An 11,001-nucleotide genomic window follows, 5' to 3' on the forward strand; every position below is an offset into this window, starting at 1 on the left:
AAAGCTGCAATCACTTTTTGGCCGCGAAGTTTTGTTCTCAGCTGACCCTAATTGCAATTTTCAGGATGTACTATGTATTAAAGTCAAGATATGAGACAGACTTAACTATATCTCAGATGTATTTTGTTATAAGTTTGATCGGATGCATTCGTCCAACATACATGTAGTCACCAAAGTTTAATTATTTAATTAAGGACATTATATATGTAACACTCCTAATATTCAATATTACAAAAACTCGTCCGATTTCGTAACCACTAAATGTGTCCGATAGTTGTTATTCGCCAAAACGTGTCCACTATTAAACGCCAGAATGTCTGACGTCTTTAAGCGCTAATACATGTATGTCCTAAATGAAATCGATACAGTTTACGGAAATTCTATTAATGTTTTTTTTAATCTGAAACATATGAATTAACTATTAGCTGAAATTACTTATTGTCCAGTTGCAAGTATATCATACTCATTTAGAGCGAATATACAATAGAGTTGAATTAATTATTACTATGTAAATTATTTTGTACTTATAAACTCAGATGATGCCATTTGTATTAATCCGAATATTGCACAGTCGACTTTCAGCAGTATTGACGTCCCTTGTGTCAACAGTTCTAACACTTTGAAAGCTCTTCACTTTAAAAACGGGTTTTAGGTTTGCAGCATCACTAATACCGGCGTCACACATCAGCGTAAAGTTCCGACGTACGCCGGGCGTGTTAAAATATCATGTACGCTGCCAACACGCTAGTAATTTTGGATGCATTCAACCTGTCAATCATATCTGTAACGTGTGCATAACGAGCTATAAGCGTATATTGGGCGTACGAGAAGTGTACCTTAGCGTTCGTCGGGCGTTCAAAAAACGTATGTTGGCGTATGCCTGGTGTATATGGAATACACGCTACAAAGAAAAAAGGTTTCTTGAACGTATGTGAGACGCGCCCCGGTCGTATCTAGGACGTTTTATTGTTGTGTGTTTGTTACAAACACACACGCATACGTTCTGTTATAGTCGAACGACCTAAAACGTATACAACGTGCCCCAAACGTGTCTCAAACTTATCTGTAGCGTTTTCAAGGCGCTTTTAGCGTATGTATTACGTGCGTGTAGCGTACAGGTATACGCTAGACACACGCTTGAACTTGATTTTGTAGCGTTCACTGATCGTATACCTTGATATTTCGACGTACTTCAAACTTAAGCTACGTGCGTTTAACGATTGCTTAGCGTTCCTCTGGCGTGCAACTAACGTATACCGACTTTGTCAATTTTCTTTGTACGTTTGGTGCACGCCGGTCTATGCGCAAATGTGTGACGCCGGCATAAAGGCACCCGATCAAGAGACATAACGTCCAGTGCCAAATATTTCATGCATTATTTGAACGACATCATGTTAACAACTGCTGTTGTTTTTTTCTATGGTCGGGTTGTTGTCTCTTTGGCACATTCTCCATTTCCATTCTCAATTTTATATACTGTAGATACATTTTGTAGGTTCTACAAATTTATTATCACACCAGGAATTTAGAATTTGGCCAAAATTTGTACGGTTGTTCAGGAATAAACACTAGTTGGGATTTTCACGTAAAAAATCAAAGAGCGAGTAAAGACCATTTTTTTATGACTTCAATCAGAAATCACTCCAATCTCCGTTATGTAATACGATACCGTTTTTATAAAATGTGCGTAGATTACAAAAAAATACAACTCATGACACCATGAAAAAGTGAAATGCTACAGAGGTTTTAATAAGCAGAGAAAGTGACATTTTCTCTACACGACGTAACTGATTTAATATCTACAATTTAACTGCTTAAATTTACATCCATCATAACCGAACAGACGCCCCACTTTATTCCTGGTTATACTTAAATTGAGAAAGGAAATGGGGAATGTGTCAAAGCCACAACAACCCGACCATAGAGCAGACAACAGCCGAAGGCCACCAATGGCTCTTCAATGTAGCGATAAATTTCCGCACCCGTAGGCGTCCTTCAGCTGGCTCCTTAAAAATATGTATACTAGTACAGTGATAATGGACGTCATTCTAAACTCCGAATTATACACAAGAAACTAAAATTAAAAATCATACAAGAATAACAAAGGCCAGAGGCTCTTGACTTGGGACAGGCGCAAAATTATACTGTTTGTTTAAAAAAGACCTAAAGTGATATATTTTTATTTTTTAATGAAATGTTAATGAAAAAGCAATAACCAGATAACATATATTATGTTCTTCTTCGCTATACTCATACGAACATAAAAATTGTCTTAATAATACATAAATAAAACAAAAAGCAATTTGGGATGAGAAATTGTACTGATCAGTTTAATAAAAATAAATTGTGACAACTCTGGTCATGTAAATCATGGTCTCTGGATCTCCGAAAAATGGTAGGAAATCTACAAATATAAAAATGTTAAATCAGAAAAAGAGATAACTGCAATTATATATCATAAATGCAAAATATACGTGTCGATCTGATCAGTAAGTTTTTCTCGACAAGAATTACTGATTTAAGCGTATGCGCCAAATTAAGAAATGAATTTATGTTCTTCGCTATACTCATACGAACATAAAAATTGTCTTAATAATACATAAAAAAAACAAAAAGCAATTTGGGATGAGAAATTGTACTGATCGATAAAAACAAAGGATGGAAGGATGTTCCAATCACATAATTATAATCCCAAATTTTTAGAAATTTTAAGTCTATTTTCTAAATTTTCTTATATGTAACCATCTTTAGCTTTGTCGGTCTTCCATCTACCGTGAGCATTCAAAAGCCTGTCGGGAACAGAATTACTAGCAGCTGCTGTAGCACCACCGCTCCTTAAACTATGTAAGCCAAATAAGGAACTATTTAGGCCTATTTCGGAAAGCGCATTTAAAATAAATTCTCTAGTTCGAGTGTAAGATAGAGGCCTATTCTTGCAAGCTAGTTTATGCTTATCAATATATTTGAAGTATGACAGAGCTCTAAAGATGTACTCGTCACTTCCAACTGGCAAACTTACAACGCGAATATATTTCTGTAGCATAGAAACTGGACAAAGGTCTGTACCAGTTCTAGAAATCAAAATAGTGTTACCCTGTCGATATCTATCAGTCTTTCTTTTTTGAATGTTTAATTGTAGATGAGAATCGTTGAACGTTAAATCAGAAGGTCGGATGTGTGCCAATTCCTCGTATCTTAAAAACCCGGAAAACCCTATCAACATCATAGCACAGATTCTCAACCCTGGCAAATTGTCATTTTTGTCGAATTTTGCAATAACATTCTTCAAAATCGTAGGGATGATGGGTTCTTTCCTTTTCCTTTTCCTTTACCATGTCTAGTAATTAGTCATTTAATATACTGTCATATAAATTCAGATCATGTTCTCACTTAATTGAATAGTACGCTGCGTTTAAAACGGCAGTGGAAACTCCAGATTGAATCAAATAGTTAAGATAAATAGCGACTGTACAAACAGTGGTAGGCAAAAACGGTAGATTGTACTTTAAGCACCAGTATTTGAATCTTTTGAAATATCCTTTATATTTCTTCAAAGTATTTTCGCTTTTTGAAGCAGTTACTACTGAACATAAAGAAACTGTTAGAGCTTTCAAGTCAGGATTAGAAAATGCTTTAAGGATTCCAAATTTGAATGTTTGAATCTAAACTGAAAAATAAATTGAAATGAAATTAATTTGATTTAAAAAATCATATAACGAAGCACTATAAAAATGTAAAAGATTACTCTTAATTTTGATTTTTCAATATACTAACAGACTAAATGTGTTAAGATAGAATAGAACAACATCAAAACTAAATGGTATTTTGGGAGTAACAAAACGGGATTATCTTCTTTGTAAAATTCAACAATACATTATAAAATAACTTGACGCCCGAACGGGACATAGGTCATGCGTGCTAGAGGCCCAAGCGGGACTTATCTCTGTCGAATTGAAACGAAACGAACAAAATAAAACATAATAATGCTCAAACGAGACTTCGGTGTATGCCTGCTAAATGCCCAATCGGGACTTATCTCTCCAAAATAAATCAATGCAATGCCCAAACGGGACTTGTGTTAAAGTGTTAGAGGGCCCAAACGGGACTTATCTCTTCATTAAAGAACAAATACAGAATAAATAAAAATAATGCCCAAGACGGGACTCATATATGCATACGAGAGGGCCCAATCGGGACTTATCTCTGAAATAAAATAGAATATACTAAATAAACCAAGGTTTTGCCCAAACGGGACTTAAGTAAATGCAAAAAAACGGTATAAACGATTTCATCTCTTAAAAAATGCATATTAAATGCAACTCCAATTCTAAGTATGCTCAAACAAGTGCGTGTCGCAAACTAATTTTTGTCTCAAACAACTAGTATAACAAAGCTGACGGAGGTGACTTGTAAAAAGGTATCAGGTATCCAAATTCGACAACATTAAGAACAAAATTATTAGCATTTAAAGTATTTTTCCAAAAGTCTAAATTTCTCCGTAAATTATCTACTCTAAACGAGCTGGCTGAGGAGCACTCAAATTCAAAATCTTGATCGTGACTTATAAAAGGTTATAAATTGTACTTAACTGTTTCATCACTTTGCTCCTGAAAAACCACTGGTCTCGGCTGGTTGGAACCTACGTCTCTTTGGGCAGTGGTAGGTCCAGTGACCCTCGCCATTGCAGTAATAACACCTGTCTGTTGGTGGTGAACTGGTGAAGTACTAATTCTGGTTGTAGATACCGGTGCGAGGTCCTGTGCGGGTTTGTGATCCTTGTGCAGCCGGGTATTTGTAGTTTCTAGATACTTCTCTTGTAGATGCTGATGAAGTTTTACGAAAAGGCTCATCTTGAGGAACTTGTGGACTCTCTGGTTCTGGAATATAAGGAGCAGGACGGGTCCTTACTTTGTCCCGTCTCTTAGCTTTGGCCCGGTAGTCGGCTTGTCTTAACTTAGTTGCGTCGTCGGTCCCCTCTGTAATAGGGTCGTCTATATATTCGTCTACTATGTCCCACCCGTACTTGTCGGCTATGCGAAGAAGCTTATTTCTTTCTTTTAGGGCCTTTATGCTCTTTTCTAGATATTGAATGGCTAAAGCCGGAGAGTCTTTCTCTATGAGTTTGAGGGTCTTTTCAAGTTCTGTTAAACGTTCTCCGTTAAAATTAAATTGTTTTTCATTACCGTCGTGCCTGAATTTAGGAGTCTGTTCAACCGGAGGTACACTTTCAGCTTCTTTAGCACCAATTCTCGTGTCAATCTCCTTGAATAGCTCTTCTTTGTGCTTTGTCAATGTCAAATCAAGGCTCTGGGTGAACAGCGATAAGGCATCCTCAGGTGAAAATCGAGTAGACCCTTCACGTTCTTCACTGCGTTGAATTCGTATAGGCGATTCCAGTTCAGGTTCACTCATATTACCAAGGTATACGTGTCGATCTGATCAGTAAGTTTTTCTCGACAAGAGAAAAGGCGCGAAATCTGGATATATATGTGTGAAAACCGAATTAATGATTTAAGCGTATGCGAATATTTATACGCCAAATTAAGAAATGAATTTATAATATGGACGCGAATGATAGTCCAATTAACGAAGAAAGAAAAAACTTAATGGGGGATTGGACACGTTTGGTTTTTAATTACAAAAAGGACGCGTTTGGGCGTTTTTACAAATGGCAAGCTGTTTGGAGCCGTTTTACTACTAGATATGTTTTGAAGTTCAGTGACGTCGATGTGCACACGTTTGGGGGAATCGGACACGTTTTCGGGAAGGACACGTTTCTGAGTGTTAAATATATGTTGCGAAATATTTGAAGCAATAGGATGATATGTTAACTCTGTTTTTTTCCTCTTGTGAAGCTTTATTACGAAGACAAAAATGATAAGGTCACACTTTGTTCAATTGAAGTTGACAATTAATGACGGATTAATGGCTATTCCTGTACTGATTTTATGGTATATTCTTTTATATAAAAATCAGGAGATGTGGTACACGAAGGATAGACATCTGTCCATCCTCCTCTGAACCTTGGATAGTGGTGTTACAGCACAACAAATAAACAAATTAAACAAAATCTGTTGAAAAGGGTTTGACTTATCAGAACAATATAAAGCAGAGAAAAATTTAACAAAACAACAGACCAGAAATGGCGGGTGTTTTAATACATCCCAAACAACGAAAGAGACACACACAACAATCTGAGAGTACTAGCAGTTACTGATAGCTAATTCAAAACCAATAACAACTATTAAATAATCATGTATTTAAGACTAAAATATCAATCAGTTAACATCCAATGAATTAAGTACAGGCTATTATAAGAGCGTTAAGTTTGCCACTATGCATTCTTGTATTTTGTCGATAAACCTTATTTGTAACATACTGATGTTTTATACGTATTGTTCGTCCACTGGTCGCGATTAGAATATAGAGTTAACTGAGAAAAATAATGAAATTTGGCCATATTATCAAGTACACATACTAAGCCAGTAGTCTCATTACTAATTGTTATTTTTGTTCAAAAGGTTACGATTACATTTCCATGGCCTAGATATTTGAATTATAATAGTATTCCTGGTGAAGTAAAATCCGGGAATGCTACTCGGAGACATGAATATAATAAAATGTTGTTTTAAATTTTTTTCAGCCCCGCATCTATTTCTTAACTTGTTGATCAGTACAATCATACAAGTGAGATGTTTCGGTAGCTACAGAACCAGGTTTAATCCACCATTTTCTACATAGAAAAATGCCTGTACCAAGTCAGGAATATGACAGCTGTTATCATTTGGTCTGTTTGAGCTATTGATTTTGCAATTTGCTTAAGGACCTTCCGTTTAGAATTTTTCTCTGTTTTCGTTTGTTTTGTTATTTACTTTTTATACATATCATTAATATTTCTCGTGTTTACGAATTAGATATATAAGATCTTCATTCATTCATTCATATCTTTATTTCCTCTATTAAGAGATTCAATGAACAATCATATATGTAAACAGATCAAATTACAAAAGTTTTCAAAACATGATAACACAATATAATATGACAATATGTACAATAACAAAATAAAGTTCTGTACTTATTTATATAACTGAAGAAAATTTTGACAAAAATTGCTCTCACTAACGACGGTTCATGCACTGGCACATTAACGAATCGTTGTTCTCCTTAATCTACTATATGCAGCGACACAGTGTGCAACGTGCACATGACAAAGATTATAAAAACTGTCGGTGTCTATATTGTTCGTTGTTATGTGCTTCCCCAAAAGAATGCAATATAACTCTTCATCGTCGTATGAATAAAGTTCCACAAATAAATGCAATGGGAATTTTTCAATTATAAACTCCCACCACATATCTCTGATTAAATGAGTTCTGCTACAGCTACAACATGCATGTACATATACATCTAAAAACTGAGTGTTACATAGTTCGCATGTACCTCCAGTGGTATTTGGAATGTCGATTAGCAGTTTAGTAATATAATAGGAGTTTACGATTTCTCTGGATGATTTAGAACTTTTCCAGAAGTCTGGAACTCTAACCGATCGGTGAATACTTCTAAAGCGAGAAAAGTTATTATCGTTTTGTAAACGCCGAGTCCATTCGTCAGTTTGTACTTTGTCAACTGTATTTTGCACTATAGCTTTCCAAAATTGCTTCGTTGGAAAAACTCCCTCTCGCAAAAAGTCAAGCATATAAGAATGAAGGCTATATTTATACAAAATGTTCATACTATCAGGAATGAATCCATGATGATTGCGTTCATTGTCAATAAAATAGGTAAACAGACGCACAAGAAATATTTTCTTCGTTAGGAAGTTGTCATCAAGACTACACAGTTTTTGCAAGAAATATAACTTCTTAGTCTCTATAGACGAGGTAATAGTATGAAGTCCAAGTATACTTTGGCACATATCTGATCTCGTAGACGTTTTCAAGTCCAAAATTCGCTTGACTATAAAGTGCTGAAAACGATTTAACGCAGCAATGTCGTTTGACTTTAAACTAGTCCACATTTCACAACCATACAGAACAGTAGGTAACACTATAGATTTAAACAGTTTAAGTAGAACACATGGATGTGTTGACTTGTCGCAAACACCGTTGAGCGCAAAATAAGAGTTCTTGCCTTTTCTACATGCATTTGATGTTCTTTCTGTCGATCTGAATTTGGAATTTAGCGCAATGCCTAAGTGAGTGTATTCTTCGGCTACCGGAAGAACACTGTTCGCAATATGCCAGTCGTATGTTACTCGAACTTCTCGTGGGTTCAAGGAAAATTGCATTACGCATGACTTTTTCGCATTGAAGCAGAACCTCCATCTATGGGCATAGTCAGCACATATATCTAACATACGCTGGAGACACAACGGAGTTGTGCCAATACATGAAATATCGTCAGCGAGAGCAGGGGAGCAGCTAGCTATGTGATAAACACCAGTTTTCTTATTACATTTTTCAAAATCAACCAACATATCGTTTATAAATACTAAATATAATAAACCAGATAAAACCCCTCCTTGTCTAACCCCTTGTAATACAGGAAAGAACTCAGACTGACACTGGTTTACAATTACCGAACTCATAGTATCAATATGACAGTCATTAATAACTGACCATAATTTGCCTGTTACACCTATTTTATACAATTTATACACAAGACCAATTCTCCAGACAGTGTCAAAAGCTTTTTTACTGTCTAAAAAGGCAACAAAAATTTTACTGAATAATTCTAGGTTATGATAAATTGTTTCATGTAAATTAAACGATGCAGTTAAGCAACTAAGGTACTTTTGAAATCCTTGTTGTTGGAGATTCGGCATGTTCTTGTCATACAACACGAAGTCAATTAACCGAGCTTTAATAATACTTTCAAATAGTTTCAAAACACAGGACAGTAAACTAACTGGTCTATAATTATCGGGTGAGGTTTTGCACTTATTTCCACCTTTGAAGATAGGAACAAGGAGGCCTAGCTAGTTTCCAGTTCTTTGGTATACGTCATAATCTGACGATGAGGTTGCATAAGACCGTTATGCACTTCACAACAGGTCTACCTCCGTGGCGCAAATGTTCGTTTTGTACTCTGTCATGTCCGGCAGCTTTTCTATATTTTAACTGACCTATCAATTTAGAAACTTCTTGTTCAGTGATCAATCCACCAGGTAAGTATCCACCTTCAACACCACAAGTTTTAATAATGTCTTTGTATACGCTCTCAATCGAACACTTAAATTCATTGTCAAAATTATCACTGTCTTTTGGTTGGTACAGCTCATGAAAATACTCAGCAAAACAGTTTGCTACAGACTCCGGAGAACTGTACACTTTATTTTCATACACAATTTCGAGGTATATCTTGGAGGAACGACCTTTAAAACGTTTTATTTGTTTCCAAAACAACCGTATATCGCACTCTGCGGTTTCATTTAGATCATCATAACACTTTTGCATATACTGTTCATTAGCCGCTTGTTGTACACGTCTAAATTCGGACTTTGCTCTTTTGTATATTCGATAAGAGTCAAAATGCATTCCTCGAGGTTGACCATCTAGAACCCAAAGTTTACGCATTGACCTTTCATTGTCGTGTGCTCGTTTCACATCTGCGTTCCAATACGGTTTGGTGAGTGGATTAAATCCGCATTTTGGAATTGCGATGTTCGCAGCATTATGCAATGTGCTAACGAAGTCGTCAAATATAGTGTCAATATCAGCAAAAGAATAAGAGTTCATTTTATCAATTAATATTTCCACGGGGTCAGACAATAGTTTTTGGTATTGATTGATCTGTGCGTCAGTTACCTTATGCCAAGCTGGTAATTTGTCGCTGGAGTTAATAATACGATGTGGGGTGGAGTCCGTCTCAAACTCAATCACTACTGGCAAATGATCGGATGTGCTACTTATTGCCCCTTCATCAAGGATTTCATAGTACCTTAGTTTTCTATATATAATTTCATTACACAAGATATAATCTAACATTGTTTGTTTAGTTACATACGTATACTTTGGCCCTTTAATTTGTATTTTACCACCAGCATGCAACAAATGATGTCTAGATACAAAATTTAATAACTCTTTTGATTTATAAATATTTGAGCTAGATCTGTCTTTATGTAAGCAGCTAGCATTTAAATCACCTGCAATTATACAATTACCATAAACACTATAGTATGCGTATAAACTATCTAGTATACTTAATTCACTCTTGTAACTTTCAATAGAGTCATCAGATGGTAAGTACGCACCAAAGATAAAAAGTGAACCATAAGACTGGTTTTTAAGTTCAATACCAGCTATTCTACTGGAGTTAATGTCACTAATTTCATTTACAGAAAACTGAAGTGAGGTTTTGTATAATATGGCAATACCATCCTTACCATGATAAGCGTTATACCCTATGGGTAATGCATCAGCTTTACTTAATCAGTTGTACCCTTTTTCTATAGTAGATAAATAATGTAAAGACCTTTCTTTTAATTTATGTTCAGATATGATACAAATATCACAATCAGTGTCCTTTAACAAATTACTAAGACAAATAGTAGAGGACATGATACCCCTGACGTTCCATGCTACTAACTTAATACTAGACATAAAAAACAAAATGAGAAATACATTCATGAAATGCCTGTACCAAGTCAGGAATATGACAGCTGTTATCATTTGGTCTGTTTGAGCTATTGATTTTGCAATTTGCTTAAGGACCTTCCGTTTAGAATTTTTCTCTGTTTTCGTTTGTTTTGTTATTTTACTTTTTATACATATCAATAATATTTCTCGTGTTTACGAATTAGATATATAAGATCTGAATTGACAACGAACGATAAACGTGTATCCGATGTGATAATGAAACTATGAGACTAAATACTTCAGTTATAGCTGGGGTTTTATTGCTTGAATTAGCCATTAAAACTAAAGGAACAAGAAAATGTTACAAAACATTGAAAACGTTTGATGGTCAAAAGTTGTCAATCCACTAAATCAATTATAGATA

The sequence above is a fragment of the Mytilus edulis genome, chromosome 7 (assembly GCF_963676685.1).
Source record: "Mytilus edulis chromosome 7, xbMytEdul2.2, whole genome shotgun sequence".
Classification (NCBI taxonomy): Eukaryota; Metazoa; Mollusca; class Bivalvia; order Mytilida; family Mytilidae; genus Mytilus; species Mytilus edulis.